A 22772-nucleotide genomic window follows, 5' to 3' on the forward strand; every position below is an offset into this window, starting at 1 on the left:
GTGACAAGTTAATAGACCAATAACAATAATATATATATATATATCACCTCTCTGCCAATAACAGCTAGTTTCCCATTAGGCTCCTCCAATTAGGCCAACCTCTCAGAGCAGACCTTCCTAGCAAAATTCTTGCTGGAGAAATTGCATTTAGCAAAAAAGCTATTTTTGCTTATTTTTGTCCATTTTAATTGAAAACAATGACAATTATTTGATGTTGAGATAAAAATGGCTTCATTGTACCTTGAAAATGTGTTGCTATCCATTCCATTCCATCAAATTTATTTCAATTCAACATATTGTAGTGTAGTCTAATCTGTTGCTATGCAGATCAGCCTTGTAAACACAGTGTAACAGTGTCTAGTATCCTCTAAACGCTACTTCTTTCTCTACAAGAAGCAGTGCAGTGCAACACCCTAAATTAGGCCAGGCCTGTCCGCCATGGTACACTGCCATACAAAAATGTAACTTTTTGTTCCTGTTTTCTCAACACTGGGAATTAATAGGGCAGCCGCCGCAGATGTTCCCATAAAGAAAGTCCAAACATGGTTTACATAATGCGCTAGATCTCACACACACTTGTTCTCTTGCTGAACCGCGCAAGGCAGTTCCCTGGCCTCTTTTACGATAAAACATGACGGCTGGCCTGGACACATATCACTGTGGTGGTGTTTTTGAGTAACTGCTGGGAGGAAAATGGGCTGTATTTTTGGTTACCAAGGCAAAGTTCTCACTTTTATTTCCTTTTTTATGTATACTGAACAAAAATATAAACGCAACATGAAACATATGTATTTTTGTTTACTGAGTTACAGTTCATATAAGGAAATCAGCCAATTCATGTAAATTCATTAGGACCTAATGAATTGGGCAGGGGAGCAGCCATGGGAGGGCATAGGCCCACCCACTGGAGAGCCAGGCCCAGCCAATCAGAATGAGGTTTTCCCCGCAAAAGGGCTTTATTACAGACAGAAATACTCCTCAGTTTCATCAGCTGTCAGGGTGGCTGGTCTCAGACGATTCCCCAGGTGAAGAACACTGGATGTGGAGGTCCTGGGCTGGTGTGGTTGCACGTGGTCTGCGGATGTGATGCCGGCTAGACGTACTACCAAATGATCTAAAATGACAACCCGATGTTGAACATTTTATTCTCTAGCAACAGCTCTGGTGGACATTCCTGCAGTCAGCATGCCAATTACATGCTCCCTCAAAACCTGAGACATCTGTGTCTTCGTGTTGTCTGACAAAACTGCACATTTTAGTTGCCTTTTATTGTCCCCAGCACAAAGTGCACCTGTGTAATGATCATGCTGTTGAATCAGCTTCTTGATATGCCACACATATCAGGTTGTCATATTATCTTTGAAAGGAGAAATGCTCCCTAACAGGGATGTAAACACCTTTGTGGCCAAAGTTTGTGTATGTGTGTGCTTACTGTAGATGTGTAAGAGTTACAAGATATGTGGGTGTGTCAGTAGAAAAATGGCTGTGGTAGTTAGTGGTGAGGTCATACACCAGGCTTTAGATGGTGTCACAGTTGGAGAGGTCTGGTTCAAAGAAAACCAAAGCAGATTGCTGTCTTACTGACTTGGTCCATAGACTGCTTACACGCTAAGGAAACTATTCCTTTATAATATAATATATCCAATGCCCCTTACAGTCATGCATGCATACATTTGACATAGGGCTGGTCCCAGAAATCAAACCCACTATCCTGGTTTACAAGCATCATTCTCTAACAACCGAGCTACAACAGACCCTTTAACACCTTACAGACAGTAGGCAATTAAGGTGACAGTTATGAAAACTTAGGACACTAAAGAGGCCTTTCTACTGACTCTGAAAAACACCAAAAGAAAGAAGCCCAGGGTCCCTGCTCATCTGTGTGAACATGCATTATTCATGCTGCATATGTGGCCAGGGCAATAAATTGCAATGTTCGTACTGTGAGGCGTCTACAGGGACAGCGCTACAGGGAGAGAAGACAGACAGCTGATCGACCTCGCAGTGGCAGACCTCATGTAGCAACACCTTCACAGGATCGGTACATACGAACATCACACCTGCGGGACAGGTACAGGACGGCAACAACAGCTGCCCGAGTTACACTAGGAACACACAATCCCTTCATCAGTGCTCAGACTGCCCACAATAGGCTGAGAGAGGCTGGACTAAGGGCTTGTAGGTCTGTTGTAAGGCAGGTCCTCACCAGACATCATCGGCAACAACGTTGGCACAAACATATGGGCACAAACCCACTGTCGCTGGACCAGACAGGACTTGCAAAATGTGCTCTTCACTGACGACTCGCGGTTTTGTCTCACCAGGGGTGATGATCGGATTTGCATTTATCGTCGAAGGAATGAGTGTTACGCCGAGGCCTGTACTCTGGAGCGGGATCGATTTGGAGGTGGAGGGTCTGGGGCGGTGTGTCACAGCATCATCGGACTGAGCTTGTTGTCATTGCAGGCAATCTCAACGCTGTTTGTTACAGGGAAGACATCCTCCTCCCTCATGTTGTACCCATCCTGCAGGCTTATCCTGACATCACCCTCCAGCATGACAATGCCACCAGTCATAATGCTCGTTCTTTGCGTGATTTCCTGCAAGACATGAATGTCAGCGTTCAGCTATGGCCAGCGAAGAGCCCGGATCTCAATTCCATTGAGTACGTCTGGGACCTGTTGGATCGGAGGGTGAGGGCTAGGGCCATTTCCCCCAGAAATGTCTGGGAACTTGCAGGTGCCTTGGTGGAAGAGTGGGGTAACATCTCACAGCAAGAACTGTCAAATGTGGTGCAGTCCATGAGGAGGAGATGTACTGCAGTACTTAATGCAGCTGGTGGCCACACCAGATAGTGACTTTTACTTTTGACCCCCCTTTGTTCAGGGACACTTTAGTCCATTTCTGCTAGTCACATGTCTGTGGAACTTGTTCAGTCTCAGTTGTTGAATCTTGTTATGTTCATACAAATACTTACACATGTTAAGTTTGCTGAAAATAAACACAGTTTACAGTGAGAGGATGTTTCTTTTTTTGGTGAGTTTTTTTCTAGATGAAAGACTGATTAAGTTTGTTTAAAAAGTGACTGTTTTATTTTTTTTGTGTTGTATTTAGTTAATTGACCCTGAAGAATGCACAGTGATGCTGAAACGTTGGTGATTTTCCCACCAACGTTTCAGCATCACTGTGCATACTTCAGGGTCAATTACTGGGAGTTTATTTATAGAATGTGAGACTCACTTTATTTTTTTCGTTTATTCGCTGTTAGTCAGCACCTCTACAAAAAATAATTTTATCTGGGTATGCGCGTGCTCATGTTTTTTCATTCGGGTATTTAGTCAATTGAAAATGTGCTTAGAGTTTTGAACCATCTGCCTTTCTGATGATCTGCTAGAGTTTTGTACTAAGAGTTGTGAATATGTACCACATTCTTGTGAAAATTGCGCTAAAGCAATAAAAACTCTGATACCCAAAAGGAAATTGAAACATCACAGGCTTACAAAAACACACATTACAAAGACACACTGAGTGTACAGAACATTATGAACACCTCTTTCCATTACTGACCAGGTGTATCCAGGTAAAATCTATGATCCCTTATTGATGTCACTTGTTAAATCAGAGGGTGAATGGACAACACAAAATATTTACATAAGTTCCTTTGAATGGTGTACGGTAATAGGTCCCAGGCATATTGGTTTGTGTCAAGAACTGCAACGCTGCTGCGTTTTTCATACGTGTGAATCAAGAACGGTCCACCACCCAAAGGACATCCAGCCAACTTGACACAACTGTGGGAAGCATTGGAGTCAACATGGGCCAGCATCCCTGTGGAATGCTTTCGGCATCTTGTAGAGTCATGACCTGATGAATTGAGGCTGTTCTGAGGAAAAATGGGACAATTCAATATTTGGAAGGTGTTCTTAATGTTTTGTATACTCCGTTTATAAAGGGCTGCTGTACCTTAGAACTACAATCCAACCGACAGTTTCCACAGTGTTAGCTTATATCTAAAACATGTACAAGACTGCTCTGCCTAGCAACACATAGACAACAGTTATTTCACTCTGGGTAATCAGACCATAACCCACCCAAGGAGAGACATTTCTTCTTCATTTTTCGCAAACTGCTTTTTTAACTGTATTTTCTCTCACCCACCCACTCTCTGGCTTCTGGTTTATAAAGTAACACTTCTGACTCTCCGTCTACGTACGGACATTTTCAGACTAGAATGTACTGCCAGTCTGAAAATAATATAATAATATAATAATATATGCCATTTCGCAGACGCTTTTATCCAAAGCGACTTACAGTCATGTGTGCATACATTCTACGTATGGGTGGTCCCGGGAATCGAACCCACTACCCTGGCGTTACAAGCGCCATGCTCTACCAACTGAGCTACAGTGAGATTTTTTCTATATATACTGAACCAGTCAAACGTTTGGACACATTTTCTACGTTGTAGAATAATAGTGAAGACATCAAAACTATGAAACAACACATATGGAATCATCTAGTAACCAAAAATGTTTTAAACAAATTAAACATATTTTCTATTTCAGATTCTTCAAAGTAGCCACCCTTTGCCTTGATGACAGCTTTGCACACTCTTGGCATTCTCTCAACCAGCTTCATGAGGTAGTCACCTGGAATGCATTTCAATTAACCTCTTCAACCTGGGGGCGCTATGTCATTATTGGTTAAAAAGACGTGCACGTTTTAAGCGCAATATTTTGTCACGAAACGATGTGCGACTATGCATGGAATTGACAGCCTTGGAAAGGCAAAACTCTGACGTTTCCAAAACTGCAAAGATATTATCTGTGAGTGCCCCAGAAGTAATGCTACAGGCGAAACCAAGATTAAGTTTCATACAGGAAAGGAACCAGATTCTGAAGGCGCTGTGTTCCAATGTCTCCTTATATGGCTGTCAATGCGCCAGGAATGAGCCTGCCCTTTGTGTCGTTTCTCCAAGGTGTCTGCAGCATGGTGATGTGTTTGTAGGCATATCATTGGAAGATTGACCATAAGAGACTACATTTACCTGGTGTCCCGCCCGGTGTCCTGTGTCGAAATTATTGCGTAATCTGTAGGTCCATGCGCGTTCCATTTCTTCAGAAGAGAAAGTCAACTGCCACGAAGGATTTTATCGTCGATAGCTGTATGTGAAAAACACCTTGAGGATTGATTCTAAACATCGGTTTGCCATGTTTCTGTCGATATTATGGAGTTAATTTGGAAAAAAGTTTGCGTTTTAATGACTTAATTTTAGTTTTTTTCTTACCCAAACGTGATGAAGAATGATGTAGAAAACGGACCGATTTGTCAACACAAGTAATATTTTTGTAAAAACGGAACATTTGCTATCTAACTGAGAGTCTCCTCATTGAAAACATCTGAAGTTCTTCAAAGGTAAATTATTTTATTTGAATCCTTTTCTGTTTTTTTGTGAAAATGTTGCATGCTGAAAGCCAGGCATAAATCCTATGCTAGCCTATCAATCCTGTTACACAAATGCTTGTTTAGCTATGGTTCAAAAGCATATTTTGAAAATCTGAGATGACAGTGTTGTTAACAAAAGGCTAAGCTTGAGAGCAAATAGATTAATTTCATTTCATTTGCGATTTTCATGAATAGTTAACATTGTGTTATGCTAATGAGCTTGCAGATAGATTTACACAATCCTGGATACAGGTTTTTTTCGTATCTAAACGTGACGCAGAAAGCGGACCGATTTGTCAACACAAATAATATTTTTTGCAAAAACGGAACATTTGCTATCTAACTGAGAGTCTCCTCATTGAAAACATCTGAAGTTCTTCAAAGGTAAATTATTTTATTTGAATCCTTTTCTGGTTTTTGTGAAAATGTTGCCTGCTGAATGCTAATGCTAAATGCTACACTAAATGCTACACTAGCAATCAATACTGTTACACAAATGCTTGTTTTGCAATGGTTGAGAAGCATATTTTGAAAATCTGAGATGACAGTGTTGTTAACAAAAGGCTAAGCTTGAGAGCAAATAGATTAATTTCATTTCATTTGCGATTTTCATGAATAGTTAACGTTGCGTTATGGTAATGAGCTTGAGGCTGTAGTCACGATACCGGATCCGGGATGGCTCGACGCAAGAAGTTAACAGGTGTGTCTTGTTAAAAGTTAATTTGTGGAATTTATTTCCTTCTTAATGCGTTTGAACCAATCAGTTGTGTTGTGACAAGGTAGGGGGGAATACAGAAGATAGCTGTATTTGGTAAGAGACCAAGTCCATATTATGGCAAGAACAGCTCAAATAAGCAAAGAGAAATGACAGTCATCATTACTGAAGTCATCTTCATCATTACTGACATGAAGGTCAGTCATCCTGGAAAATGTCAAGAACTTTTCTTCAAGTGCAGTCACAAAAACCATCAAGCGCTATGATGAAACTGACTTATGAGGACAGCCACAGGAAAGTAAGACCCAGAGTTCCTCTGCTGCAGAGGATAAGTTCATTAGAGTTAACTGCACCTCAGATTGCAGCCCAAATAAATGTTTCACAGAGTTCAAGTAACAAACACATCTTAATATCAACTGTTCAGAGGAGACTGCGTGAATCAGGCCTACATGGTTGAATTTCAGCAAAGAAACCACAACTAAAGGACACCAATAATAAGAAGAGACTTGCTTGGGCCAAGAAACACGAGCAATGCACATTAGACTGGTGGAAATCTGTCCTTTCGTATGATGAGTTTTGGTTCCAACTGCTGTGTGTCTTTGTGAGATGCAGAGTCGGTGAACGGATGATATCCGGATGTGTGGTTCCCACTGTGAAGCTTGGAGGAGGAGGTGTGATGGTGTGGGGGTGCTTTTCTGGTGACACTGTCTTTGATTTATTTAGAATTCAAGGCACATTTAATAACCAGCATGGCTACCACAGCATTCTGCAGTGATAAGCCATCCCATCTGGTTTGCATTTAGTGGTACTATCATTTGTGTTTCAACAAGACAATGACCCAAAATACACCTCCAAGCTGTATAAGAGCTACTTGACCAAGAAGGAGAGTGATGGAGTGCTGCATCAGATTTCCTGGCCTCCACAACCACCTGACCTCAACCCAATTGTGTGTAAAATTATTTATTAAAATATTCATATCATACAGTGGACGCCTAACTATAGTCCTGCTCGTGCAATACCCTGATACATTTCCTCAAATCTCTGAGAGCTGAAACGTGAGGTGGAAAATTATAATTTTAGGAAAGTAGCCTAAAAACCAATAAAAAATCAAAGAAAGCTTTGCATATGCTACACACGGAATAGTGTTTTTGTAATTTGTTATAGTTGTTTTTAAAGACACATAGTTGTGGGATATTTGGCCAACATCCCTCGTTTATTGATTTCTCTGTTGTGGCAGGTCGGATCTGAATGCATATGGATTTCCGTATTAAAATATTTTAATCTTTAAAAATTGTCTGGTGCCAATTTTTCCTTATTTTTATGAAGATTTTAGATTATTCGCATGAAAGTCTGTTGCCAATTGAATGGAAGGCTAGCTATAGACACTCAAAAGAGGTGCACTAGTCCAGTGCCACCTTGATTGTGCATGCACTTTACACTTTAACAGCAGCCCCAAACATCGAAATTAATAAGTTACCAACTAAACAAGCTCGTAAGAAATGTACTCATCCTCGTACTTATCTGTAGGTTGAGTATTTTTTTTGTCTCTACCTTTGTAATGTGTCTGTATCTATGTAATTGTATATGTATTTATGTAAAAAATAGGGATCACAATGGAAATAAGTCCCTTATTTTATTGTGAAATCCAGGTCACTTTTAACAGTCTGACAAATAAAATCTATCAATCAGTAAATCAATCAAATCCAAACTCTGCAGCGGTGAATTGAATTAATGGAAAGAGATATCTGTTACAAAACACAAAAAAGTTGACATTCTGAGATTTTCAAGCAAAGCCTTCGATACTGGGTAAGCCTACAAGCATGTCCTTGGGATTGACTCCACCCCCTCCAGGTGTTGCTTGTTTTCCCCAGTGTATTTATCCCTGTGTTTCCTGTCTCTCTGTGCCAGTTCGTCTTGTATGTTTCCAAGTCAACCAGCGGTTTTCCCATTCTCCTGCTTTTTGCATTCTCCTTTTTCTAGTCCTCCCGGTTTCGACCTTTGCCTGTTTCTGGACTTTGTACCTGCTTGTCTGACCATTCTGCCTGTCTGACCATTCTGCCTGCCTTGACCACGAGTCTGTCTGCCACTCTGTACCACCTGGACTCTGATCTGGTTTTGACATTTGTGCCTGTCCATGACAATTCTCTTGCCTACCCCTTTGGATTAATTAACCTTGTAAGACTCCAACCATCAGCCTCCTGTGTCTGCATTTGGGTCTCACCTTTTGCCTTGGGAGGGATGGAAGGATGTATTTGTAGAGATTGAAATAGTCTATTTTACTTGGGGTTTAAAAACGCAAACCATGACATTGAAGTGCCTGAAGTTGGTATGCTTTGTTTATTGGTTGTGTGGTGCATTGGTACAGAAACCTGAAAATGTGTTACATATATTGTAAATAAATATAAATATGGCATTAAATGTTGAGAATAGGATTTCCCACTAGCTGGTAATTTTCTGCAGCCGGCTCTGATCGTGAAGTAATGAAACAGGCAGGGAGAGTGAGCTCCTCTGTGGTGGTTGGCGAACCTGAAACCTTCCAGCCCCTAGCCCTGTGTGGCATCGACTGTGCCACCAAAGCATGCTGAAGTGGCAAAGTCCATATCCATGTTTATAAATACAGGGTCGCTACAGTTAGTCATTTGTGTTGTAAACATTATTTTGAGTTAATTATATGAGGGGGGAGGGTATTCAATTTATTTTACAGAACAAGGGGTGGGACATGTGAAAATATTTGTATTGTGTGGGGGGGGCATTTTTTATGACACCTTGAGTTGGACCACATCTCAGTAAATGTTGATCTGTCCCTAAGTATAAGGGTTTAATTACATCAACAACAGGACTGGATTCAACATCATGTTGGGAGCGGACATTATCCGGGCGTCTGTTGTAAGTTATAATCAGATGCACGAGAGTCTAAGACCTGAATGGGAGATTTGTACTTCTCAGTGGTTTAGGAAACGGTCCATCTGTGTTCCTCCCATGAATCACTGGGCCCAACATGGGCCAAAACCAATTACAGCCATGCCAAAAATGGCAGTTCCAGATTCATAACCATTGATTGCAGAAATGGAAAATGAGGATGATATTTCATGTTTTTTCTTTCCCCTTTGCTATTCCCTCTTCATTAGATTTGTAAGTAATTCATGGTGTGAGAATGTGTCTACTTGTTGAATGTTGGTTTCTACACAGTTGGATTCACATGACCTCATGGACAGTGTGTATCTATCCATCCTCCTGTTGCTCTTCCATCTTTCCACTGTGCAATCATGTCTAATATAAACAAGTTACATTTGAATCAAGACACTTGAATCATAACAGTCCTCACTGCTCTTTCTCTCTCTCTCTCTACATCTCCTCTTCTTTCATCACTTTACATAGCTGCAGTAGTCCTAACATCATATTGTAATTGTACGAAAGCAGCCGTAGATGTTTAACAACTGAACCATAATGACTTGTGTGAAAGATTTCATGGATCTGGTCTGGCATATCCTGTAGATGGTTAAGAACTGAACCATAATAACTTGTGAAAGATTTCATGGATCTGGTCTGGCATATCCTGTAGATGGTTAAGAACTGAACCATAATAACTTGTGTGAAAGATTTCATGGATCTGGTCTGGCATATCCTGTAGATGGTTAAGAACTGAACCATAATAACAAAGATTTCATGGATCGGGTCTGGCATATCCTGTAGATGGTTAAGAACTGAACCATAATAGCATGGATCTGGTCTGGCATATCCTGTAGATGTTTAACAACTGAACCATAATAACTTGTGTGAAAGATTTCATGGATCTGGTCTGGCATATCCTGTAGATGGCTAAGAACTGAACCATAATAACTTGTGTGAAAGATTTCACGGATCGGGTCTGGCATATCCTGTAGATGGTTAAGAACTGAACCATAATAACTTGTGTGAGAGATTTCATGGATCTGGTCTGGCATATCCTGTAGATGGTTAAGAACTGAACCATAATAACTTGTGTGAGAGATTTCATGGATCTGGTCTGGCATATCCTGTAGATGGTTAAGAACTGAACCATAATAACTTGTGTGAAAGATTTCATGGATCTGGTCTGGCATATCCTGTAGATGGTTAAGAACTGAACCATAATAACTTGTGTGAAAGATTTCATGGATCTGGTCTGGCATATCCTGTAGATGGTTAACAACTGAACCATAATAACTTGTGTGAAAGATTTCATGGATCTGGTCTGGCATATCCTGTAGATTTACATTTACATTTAAGTCATTTAGCAGACGCTCTTATCCAGAGCGACTTACAAATTGGTGCATTCACCTTATGACATCCAGTGGAACAGCCACTTTACAATAGTGCATCTAAATCTTTTAAGGGGGGAAGGATTACTTTATCCTATCCTAGGTATTCCTTAAAGAGGTGGGGTTTCAGGTGTCTCCGGAAGGTGGTGATTGACTCCGCTGTCCTGGCGTCGTGAGGGAGTGTGTTCCACCATTGGGGAGCCAGAGCAGTGAACAGTTTTGACTGGGCTGAGCGGGAACTGTACTTCCTCAGTGGTAGGGAGGCGAGCAGGCCAGAGGTGGATGAACGCAGTGCCCTTGTTTGGGTGTAGGGCCTGATCAGAGCCTGGAGGTACTGAGGTGCCGTTCCCCTCACAGCTCCGTAGGCAAGCACCATGGTCTTGTAGCGGATGCGAGCTTCAACTGGAAGCCAGTGGAGAGAGCGGAGGAGCGGGGTGACGTGAGAGAACTTGGGAAGGTTGAACACCAGACGGGCTGCAGCGTTCTGGATGAGTTGTAGGGGTTTAATGGCACAGGCAGGGAGCCCAGCCAACAGCGAGTTGCAGTAATCCAGACGGGAGATGACAAGTGCCTGGATTAGGACCTGCGCCGCTTCCTGTGTGAGGCAGGGTCGTACTCTGCGGATGTTGTAGAGCATGAACCTACAGGAATGGGCCACCGCCTTGATGTTAGTTGAGAACGACAGGGTGTTGTCCAGGATCACGCCAAGGTTCTTAGCGCTCTGGGAGGAGGACACAATGGAGTTGTCAGCCGTGATGGCGAGATCATGGAACGGGCAGTCCTTCCCGGGAGGAAGAGCAGCTCCGTCTTGCCGAGGTTCAGCTTGAGGTGGTGATCCGTCATCCACACTGATATGTCTGCCAGACATGCAGAGATGCGATTCGCCACCTGGTCATCAGAAGGGGAAAGGAGAAGATTAATTGTGTGTCGTCTGCATAGCAATGATAGGAGAGACCATGTGAGGTTATGACAGAGCCAAGTGACTTGGTGTATAGCGAGAATAGGAGAGGGCCTAGAACAGAGCCCTGGGGGACACCAGTGGTGAGAGCGCGTGGTGAGGAGACAGATTCTCGCCACGCCACCTGGTAGGAGCGACCTGTCAGGTAGGACGCAATCCAAGCGTGGGCCGCGCCGGAGATGCCCAACTCGGAGAGGGTGGAGAGGAGGATCTGATGGTTCACAGTATCGAAGGCAGCCGATAGGTCTAGAAGGATGAGAGCAGAGGAGAGAGAGTTAGCTTTAGCAGTGCGGAGCGCCTCCGTGATACAGAGAAGAGCAGTCTCAGTTGAATGACTAGTCTTGAAACCTGACTGATTTGGATCAAGAAGGTAATTCTGAGAGAGATAGCGGGAGAGCTGGCCAAGGACGGCACGTTCAAGAGTTTTGGAGAGAAAAGAAAGAAGGGATACTGGTCTGTAGTTGTTGACATCGGAGGGATCGAGTGTAGGTTTTTTCAGAAGGGGTGCAACTCTCGCTCTCTTGAAGACGGAAGGGACGTAGCCAGCGGTCAGGGATGATAGTAGATGGTTAACAACTGAACCATAATAACTTGTGTGAAAGATTTCATGGATCTGGTCTGGCATATCCTGTAGATGGTTAACAACTGAACCATAATAACTTGTGTGAAAGATTTCATGGATCTGGTCTGGCATATCCTGTAGATGGTTAAGAACTGAACCATAATGACTTGTGTGAAAGATTTCATGGATCTGGTCTGGCATATCCTGTAGATGGTTAAGAACTGAACCATAATAACTTGTGTGAAAGATTTCATGGATCTGGTCTGGCATATCCTGTAGATGGTTAAGAACTGAACCATAATAACTTGTGTGAAAGATTTCATGGATCGGGTCTGGCATATCCTGTAGATGGTTAACAACTGAACCATAATAACTTGTGTGAAAGATTTCATGGATCTGGTCTGGCATATCCTGTAGATGGTTGGCTGGTGTCGCTTTCTGGGATACAACATGTGTGAGACAACTTTCTCTTCTGATATTGTATTTGCTCATTAACTGATATCACAGAAATTGACCTGTGAATGGTTGACTTTGCAAGTTATTTTACATCTTAATTATTAACCTGGGAAAGTACAGACCCAGAGAAAACCACAAGCTGCAACAGGTCTTGAGGGGTTGAGACTGGGACGAATGCATACCAACAACCCACAGTCATTCCTTTTCTTAATATCCTAAATAATCCAGGGTTTGTTTCAACTACACCCTATTCACATGAATTAGGAGATTGATAGTCACTCAATTGTAACTATAGTCTTTTCTTGAATATCTTTATATTAATTATAAACAAATCCAATGATTGCTACTGTAAATAGCTTCTATTCAGTGAAGCTGGAGACAAATACGGTGCTGCCATGATTCTTAATTAAGTTGGACAAAACTTGAATTGATTCCAAGCTGCTTGAATCCAAACCAGTTTCTCTCTCTCACGCCCTCTCTCTCTTTCTCTCACTTTCTCTCTCTCACGGAGGCACTAATTTAGACAACCAACCACGCACACTTGAAAGGAACATTCAGAACATCTTCTAGTAAGCATTCTCTGAATATTCTACCAATCCTCATTACACTGCCAATGTATCTACTACCAACCCTCCACTCATTACACTGCCAACGTATCTACTACCAACCCTCCACTCATTACACTGCCAACGTATCTACTACCAACCCTCCACTCATTACACTGCCAACGTATCTACTACCAACCCTCCACTCATTACACTGCCAACGTATCTACTACCAACCCTCCACTCATTACACTGCCAACGTATCTACTACCAACCCTCCACTCATTACACTGCCAACGTATCTACTACCAACCCTCCACTCATTACACTGCCAACGTATCTACTACCAACCCTCCACTCATTACACTGCCAACGGATCTACTACCAACCCTCCACTCATTACACTGCCAACGTATCTACTATCAACCCTCCACTCATTACACTGCCAACGTATCTACTACCAACCCTCCACTCGTTACACTGCCAACGTATCTACTACCAACCCTCCACTCGTTACACTGCCAACGTATCTACTACCAACCCTCCACTCATTACACTGCCAACGTATCTACTACCAACCCTCCACTCATTACACTGCCAACGTATCTACTACCAACCCTCCACTCATTACACTGCCAACGTATCTACTACCAACCCTCCACTCATTACACTGCCAACGTATCTACTACCAACCCTCCACTCATTACACTGCCAACGTATCTACTACCAACCCTCCACTCGTTACACTGCCAACGTATCTACTACCAACCCTCCACTCATTACACTGCCAACGTATCTACTACCAACCCTCCACTCGTTACACTGCCAACGTATCTACTACCAACCCTCCACTCGTTACACTGCCAACGTATCTACTACCAACCCTCCACTCATTACACTGCCAACGTATCTACTACCAACCCTCCACTCATTACACTGCCAACGTATCTACTACCAACCCTCCACTCATTACACTGCCAACGTATCTACTACCAACCCTCCACTCATTACACTGCCAACGTATCTACTACCAACCCTCCACTCATTACACTGCCAACGTATCTACTACCAACCCTCCACTCATTACATTGCTTCAGCATAGAGGAGTCTTTTGTGTCTCCACCCGAGCCGCAATAAGCAGGTCAACCAGAAAGTGGAACAGACAGTGTGTGTGTGTGTATGTGTGTGTGTGTGTGTGTCTCTCTCTCTCTCTCTCTATCAAAGCCTTCATGGGCCTGAAACAGCTGATTCACTGGCCAACAACAAAAGCATAAGACTGCAGCAAACAAAAGCTAAAAAATCTCCCTCTTTCTCTTCTCCTGGGCAGTGCCCCCACATCCCCATCACCCCAACCCATCAGGCATGTATAGGCACAGTGCTTGGTGTTGGAATTTAAACTCATACATTTAAACTTAGTTTTTCACAATTCTCAACATTTAATCCTAGTAAAAAATCCCAGTTTTAGGTCAGTTAGGATCACCATTTATTTTAAGAATGTGAAAGGTCAGAATAATAGTAGAGAGAATGATTTATTTCAGCTTTTATTTCTTTCATCATATTCCCAGTGGGTCAGAAGTTAACATACACTCAATTAGTATTTGGTAGCATTGCATTTAAATTGTTTAACTTGGGTCAAACGTTTCGGGTAGCCTTCCACAAGCTTCCCACTGTAACGAATCTCTTCGTCGTCTGAGGAGGAGTAGGAAGGATAGGAACAAGGTGCAGCGTGGTATGTGTCCATATTTATTTAATGAACACAGAAATAACAAAAATAACAACTTGAACGAACGAAACCGTAACAGTTCAGACACACAACAGAAAACAGTTCTGTCTGGTGCAGACACACAACAGAAAACAGTTCTGTCTGGTGCAGACACACAACAGAAAACAGTTCTGTCTGGTGCAGACACACAACAGAAAACAGTTCTGTCTGGTGCAGACACACAACAGAAAACAGTTCTGTCTGGTGCAGACACACAACAGAAAACAATCACCAACAACTCAAAATAGGAAAACAAGCTACCTAAGTATGCAAACCGTAGTCTGGCTTTTTTTTATGGCGGATTTGGAGCAGTGGCTTCTTCCTTGCTGAGAGGCCTTTCAGGTTATGTCAATATAGGACTCGTTGTGGATATACTTTTGTACTTGTTTTGTACTTTTGTACTTGGATATAGATATTTTTGTACTTTTGTACTTGTTGTGGATATAGATACATTTGTACTTGTTTACTTGTACGTGTCTCCTTCCTGAGCGGTATGACGGCTGCGTGGTCCAATGGTGTTTATACTTGCGTACTATTGTTTGTACAGATGAACGTGGTACCTCCAGGCGTTTGGATGAACCAGACTTGTGGACGTCTATAAAAAAAATCTGAGGTCTTGGCTGATTTATTTGGACTTTTTCATGATGTCAAGCAAAGAGGCACAGAGTTTGAAGGCTGGCCTTGAAATACATCAACAGGTACACCGCCAATTGACTCAAATTATGTATATCAGAAGCTTCTAAAGCCATGACATCCTTTACTGGAACTTTCCAAGCTGTTTAAAGGCACAGTCAACTTAGTGTATGTAAACTTCTGACCCACTGGAATTGTAATACTGTCAATTATAAGTGAAATAATCTGTCTGTAAACAATTGTTGAAAAAATTACTTGTGTCATACACAAAGTAGATGTCCTAACCGACTTGCCAACACTATAGTTTGTTAACAAGAAATTTGTGGAGTGGTTGAAAAACGAGTTTCAATGACTCCAACCTAAGTGTATGTAAACTTCCGACTTCAACTGTATCTGGCTGCTGGTCTGGACCCCCCGATGCCCCCATTCCCTCCCAAAGCCCAGCATGAGTTTTAACAAGGGAACAAAGAGCTGCATGACTGCACGTCCCAACAATGAGACCACACAAAAGTACCTGCTCAGCAGAGCTGGATGCCCGTTTCTTAGGCAATTATGTCCCTCTGCCCTTCTGCTGCACACTGAGGGGAAAAGGGAAAACAACAAGGTGACTGCCTGGGATTTTATCATTTGTTATCATAGAGGAAACATAGAAGAAGAATATTGCCCGTTTACCTTTCTTATGTAACCAAGTAAATTACATTTGTCTGAGGGTGTGGGTGCATTAATGTGTGTGAGTGTGTACGTGCCGTGTATGTAAGTTTATGTGAGTGAGTGTGTTTGCTTACATGTGGGTATTCTATGAGATGTTCTCCGGTGGGGAGTAGTCATACTATGGGCGAGGCCATGCGTCCATGCGTGCAGCATACACATATTCTCCATCTGGGGTCCAGAGGGGCTGACTGGTCCTATCCAAGCCCAGCCGTATGGACCATTTAGCACACATTGCTTCATCCTTCATGGGTATAGCCTACTGTACCCCCACTGCTGGAAACCTTTACCGTGAATCACAGAAGTGGGCCTGTGTTTAGGGGATGATCTCTCCTAAGGGGAATGTAGCGGTACAGTGCGTGTTTGAATGCTGTTTGTGAATACCGATGGGATGTTGGAGGTTTTGGTTTGCCTACCAGCAGACCCTGGTTCTCCCTGCATCACTCCTAACCATAGAATAAGAATGAGAATATAGAGCAATAGACCAAATTCCATTCATGGAACATTCAAAATGGTGCATCCAATATGACCATCATTTCACATGGAAGGTTGTTTTGTATGGGAATGTGGTATAAATGTTTTGTATGGGAATGTGGTATAAATGTTTTGTATGGGAATGTGGTATAAATGTTTTGTATAATTTCAGCCAGTCATTTTTTAAGTAGCGCTCACGAGCCAAAACGTGCCCCTGAAACGTCATCCATTTTGTATGATATGTTAAATCCCGCAAAATAAATATATATATATATATATACACGTACAGAGGGGAGAACAAGTATTTGATACACTGCTGATTTTGCAGGTTTTCCTACTTACAAAGCATGTAGAGGTCTGTCATTTTTATCATAGGTACACTTCAACTGTGAGAGACGGAATCTAAAACAAAATCCTGAAAATTACATTGTATGATTTTTAAGTAATTAATTTGCATTTTATTGCATGACATAAGTATTTGATACATCAGAAAAGCAGAACTTAATATTTGGTACAGAAACCTTTGTTTGCAATTACAGAGATCATACGTTTCCTGTAGTTCTTGACCAGGTTTGCACACACTGCAACAGGGATTTTGGCAATACAGACTTTCAGCTCCCTCCAAAGATTTTCAGTCTGGAGACTGGCTAGGCCACTCCGGGACCTTGAGATGCTTCTTACGGAGCCAATCCTTAGTTGCCCTGGCTGTGTGTTTCGGGTCGTTGTCATGCTGGAAGACCCAGTCACGACCCATCTTCAATGCTCTTACTGAGTGAAGGAGGTTGATGGCCAAGACCTCAAGATACATGGCCTCATCCATCCTCCCCTCAACACGGTGCAGTCGTCCTGTCCCATTTGCAGAAAAGCATCCCCAAAGAATGATGTTTCCACCTCCATGCTTCACGGTTGGGATGGTGTTCTTGTACTCATCCTTCTTCTTCCTCCAAATACGGCGAGTGGAGTTACTCTCTCCTCTTCCATCCTATCATCTCTTCCCTCTGCTCAAACCTTCTCCAACCTATCTCCTGATTCTGCCTCCTCAACCCTCCTCTCCTCCCTTTCTGCATCCTTTGATTCTCTATGTCCCCTATCCTCCAGGCCGGCTCGGTCCTCCCCTCCCGCTCCGTGGCTCGACGACTCATTGCGAGCTCACAGAACAGGGCTCCGGGCAGCCGAGCGGAAATGGAGGAAAACTCGCCTCCCTGCGGACCTGGCATCCTTTCACTCCATCCTCTCTACATTTTCCTCCTCTGTCTCTGCTGCTAAAGCCACTTTCTACCACTCTAAATTCCAAGCATCTGCCTCTAACCCTAGGAAGCTCTTTGCCACCTTCTCCTCCCTCCTGAATCCTCCTCCCCTCCCCCTCCTCCCTCTCTGCAGATGACTTCGTCAACCATTTTGAAAAGAAGGTCGACGACATCCGATCCTCGTTTGCTAAGTCAAACGACACCGCTGGTTCTGCTCACACTGCCCTACCCTGTGCTCTGACCTCTTTCTCCCCTCTCTCTCCAGATGAAATCTTGCGTCTTGTGACGGCCGGCCGCCCAACAACCTGCCCGCTTGACCCTATCCCCTCCTCTCTTCTCCAGACCATTTCCGGAGACCTTCTCCCTTACCTCACCTCGCTCATCAACTCATCCCTGACTGCTGGCTACGTCCCTTCCGTCTTCAAGAGAGCGAGAGTTGCACCCCTTCTGAAAAAACCTACACTCGATCCCTCCGATGTCAACAACTACAGACCAGTATCCCTTCTTTCTTTTCTCTCCAAAACTCTTGAACGTGCCGTCCTTGGCCAGCTCTCCCGCTATCTTTCTCAGAATGACCTTCTTGATCCAAATCAGTCAGGTTTCAAGACTAGTCATTCAACTGAGACTGCTCTTCTCTGTATCACGGAGGCGCTCCGCACTGCTAAAGCTAACTCTCTCTCCTCTGCTCTCATCCTTCTAGACCTATCGGCTGCCTTCGATACTGTGAACCATCAGATCCTCCTCTCCACCCTCTCCGAGTTGGGCATTTCCGGCGCGGCCCACGCTGATTGCGTCCTACCTGACAGGTCGCTCCTACCAGGTGGCGTGGCGAGAATCTGTCTCCTCACCACGCGCTCTCACCACTGGTGTCCCCCAGGGCTCTGTTCTAGGCCCTCTCCTATTCTCGCTATACACCAAGTCACTTGGCTCTGTCATAACCTCACATGGTCTCTCCTATCATTGCTATGCAGACGACACACAATTAATCTTCTCCTTTCCCCCTTCTGATGACCAGGTGGCGAATCGCATCTCTGCATGTCTGGCAGACATATCAGTGTGGATGACGGATCACCACCTCAAGCTGAACCTCGGCAAGACGGAGCTGCTCTTCCTCCCGGGGAAGGACTGCCCGTTCCATGATCTCGCCATCACGGTTGACAACTCCATTGTGTCCTCCTCCCAGAGCGCTAAGAACCTTGGCGTGATCCTGGACAACACCCTGTCGTTCTCAACTAACATCAAGGCGGTGGCCCGTTCCTGTAGGTTCATGCTCTATAACATCCGCAGAGTACGACCCTGCCTCACACAGGAAGCGGCGCAGGTCCTAATCCAGGCACTTGTCATCTCCCGTCTGGATTACTGCAACTCGCTGTTGGCTGGGCTCCCTGCCTGTGCCATTAAACCCCTACAACTCATCCAGAACGCCGCAGCCCGTCTGGTGTTCAACCTTCCCAAGTTCTCTCACGTCACCCCGCTCCTCCGCTCTCTCCACTGGCTTCCAGTTGAAGCTCCGCATCCGCTATAAGACCATGGTGCTTGCCTACGGAGCTGTGAGGGGAACGGCACCTCAGTACCTCCAGGCTCTGATCAGGCCCTACACCCAAACAAGGGCACTGCGTTCATCCACCTCTGGCCTGCTCGCCTCCCTACCACTGAGGAAGTACAGTTCCCGCTCAGCCCAGTCAAAACTGTTCGCTGCTCTGGCCCCCAATGGTGGAACAAACTCCCTCACGACGCCAGGACAGCGGAGTCAATCACCACCTTCCGGAGACACCTGAAACCCCACCTCTTTAAGGAATACCTAGGATAGGATAAAGTAATCCTTCTCACCCCCCCCCCCCTTAAAAGATTTAGATGCACTATTGTAAAGTGGCTGTTCCACTGGATGTCATAAGGTGAATGCACCAATTTGTAAGTCGCTCTGGATAAGAGCGTCTGCTAAATGACTTCAATGTAAATGTGAGTTTAGACCAAAAAGGTATATTTTTGTCTCATCAGACCACATGACCTTCTCCCATTCCTCCTCTGGATCATCCATATGGTCATTGGCAAACTTCAGACAGGCCTGGACTTGCGCTGGCTTGAGCAGGGGGACCTTGCGTGCACTGCAGGATTTTAATCCATGACCGCGTAGTGTGTCACTAATGGTTTTCTTTGCGACTGTGGTCCCAGCTCTCTTCAGGTCATTGACCAGGTCCTGCTGTGTAGTTATGGGCTGATCCCTCACCTTCCTCATGATCATTGATGCCCCACGAGGTGAGATCTTGCAAGGAGCGCCAGACCGAGGGTGATTGACCGTCATCTTGAACTTCTTCCATTTTCTAATAAGCTGCTTGCCTATTGTCCTTTAGCCCATCCCAGCCTTGTGCAGGTCTACAATTTTATCCCTGATGTCCTTACACAGCTTTCTGGTCTTGGCCATTGTGGAGAGGTTGGAGTCTGTTTGATTGAGTGTGTGGACAGGTGTCTTTTATACAGGTAACGAGTTCAAACTGGTGCAGTTAATACAGGTAATGAGTGGAGAACAGGAGAGCTTCTTAAAGAAAAACTAACAGGTCTGTGAGAGCCGGAATTCTTACTGGTAGGTGATCAAATACTTATGTCATGCAATAAAATGCAAATTAATTACTTAAAAATCATACAATGTGATTTTCTGGATTTTTGTTTTAGACTCTCACAGTTGACGTGTACCTATAATAAAAAATTACAGACCTCTACATGCTTTGTAATTAGGAAAACCTGCAAAATCGGCAGTGCATCAAATACTTGTTCTCCCCACTGTATATACATACATATATATTCCCTCTGCAATTCGTATGTTATGTTACAAATTTGTTAGTGCTTAAGATCCTGTTTAATCTCTTTAGGTTATGTAATAAATAATTGATTTTCCCTGAGACTTGGTATTGGAGAGAAAGACAGAGAAAATGAAGAGGACAGATAGCAAGAATGAGACGAGAAGAGTGAGAGAGAGAGAGTTAAGGAAATAAATAGAGAGATAGAGGGACTATTTCTTGGTTAAGGATCTCTGAGCTCAGAGCAAATAAACAGTGTACAAATATGGACTGTAGTGTTGGGACCCTTTATGAAAGCCTGCGTCTATCCGAAGAAAGAGGAGTTCTGGATGCAGAGATTTGTTTGCTAGTGTTAGTTACACAAGCAGAAGCATAATAGCACCTGTTGAGCACTTTGAATCAAAACTATTCCATGTGCGTGATTGACTTGTCACGCACACGTCAGTCTATAGACCTGTAGGAATTAACATTTAGGCTGGTAGAAGTTGGTATTTGTTTCTTGTCAACGTTAAGCATGACTCAAATCCTCCATCTGCTGATTTCCCTAGCATCTCATTACATCAGATTCATACAGCTCAGTCAGGGTAATACAATTACCACTTATACATGAAAAGGAAACTTGATATTGACATTTATTAAATGCACACTTTAACAATCCTGATCAAGTTGGTTTTGCATATAGCGTACAGTTAAACACCTTTCAGTACTGTAAGCAGAAATCTTAGTAATTCTTTGTAATTAAGCCAAAAAAACACTCTTCTTTCCTAACATACAGATGTAGCATGTTAATTTGAGCCAGTTTGCTACAGCAGGGAAATAATCTTGCAGTAACAGTAACAGTTTTTAATTATTATGTGGATTATAATGAATAGACAGTTATGTAGGATTTATGAATTATTATGTGGATTATAATAAATAGACAGTTATGTAGGATTTATGAATTATTATGTGGATTATAATAAATAGACAGTTATGTAGGATTTATGAATTATTAATGTGGATTATAATAAATAGACAGTTATGTAGGATTTATGAATTATTATGTGGATTATAATAAATAGACAGTTATGTAGTTTATTTATGAATTATTAATTTATGAATTATTATGGGATTATAATAAATAGACAGTTATGTAGGATTTATGAATTATTATGTGGATTATAATAAATAGACAGTTATGTAGGATTTATGAATTATTATGTGGATTATAATAAATAGACAGTTATGTAGGATTTATGAATTATTATTATAATAAATAGACAGTTATGTAGGATTATAATAAATATAATAAATAGACAGTTATGTAGGATTTATGAATTATTATGTGGATTATAATAAATAGACAGTTATGTAGTATTTATGAATTATTAATGTGGATTATAATAAATAGACAGTTATGTAGGATTTATGAATTATTATGTGGATTATAATAAATAGACAGTTATGTAGGATTTATGAATTATTAATGTGGATTATAACAAATAGACAGTTATGTAGGATTTATGAATTATTATGTGGGTTATAATAAATAGACAGTTATGTAGGATTTATGAATTATTATGTGGATTATAATAAATAGACAGTTATGTAGGATTTATGAATTATTAATGTGGATTATAATAAATAGACAGTTATGTAGGATTTATGAATTATTATGTGGATTATAATAAATAGACAGTTATGTAGGATTTATGAATTATTATGTGGATTATAATAAATAGACAGTTATGTAGGATTTATGAATTATTATGTGGATTATAATAAATAGACAGTTATGTAGTATTTATGAATTATTAATGTGGATTATAATAAATAGACAGTTATGTAGGATTTATTAATTATTATGTGGATTATAATAAATAGACAGTTATGTAGGATTTATGAATTATTATGTGGATTATAATAAATAGACAGTTATGTAGGATTTATTAATTATTATGTGGATTATAATAAATAGACAGTTATGTAGGATTTATGAATTATTATGTGGATTATTATTTATTTTTGTAGGAGTTGATACATTTTCCTTCCAAAATGGAAATCGCAAACTTCAGAAGCCTTTTCAAACCTCAAATATACTAGACGTTTTCAATTTCCTGAGCGTACACATCGCCGAGGAGCATTTTAAGTTCCTCGGCGTACACATCACGGACAAACACAGCACAGCAGCGCCTCTTCCACCTCAGGAGGCT

Source organism: Oncorhynchus keta, chromosome 25 (assembly GCF_023373465.1).
Source record: "Oncorhynchus keta strain PuntledgeMale-10-30-2019 chromosome 25, Oket_V2, whole genome shotgun sequence".
NCBI classification, from domain to species: domain Eukaryota; kingdom Metazoa; phylum Chordata; class Actinopteri; order Salmoniformes; family Salmonidae; genus Oncorhynchus; species Oncorhynchus keta.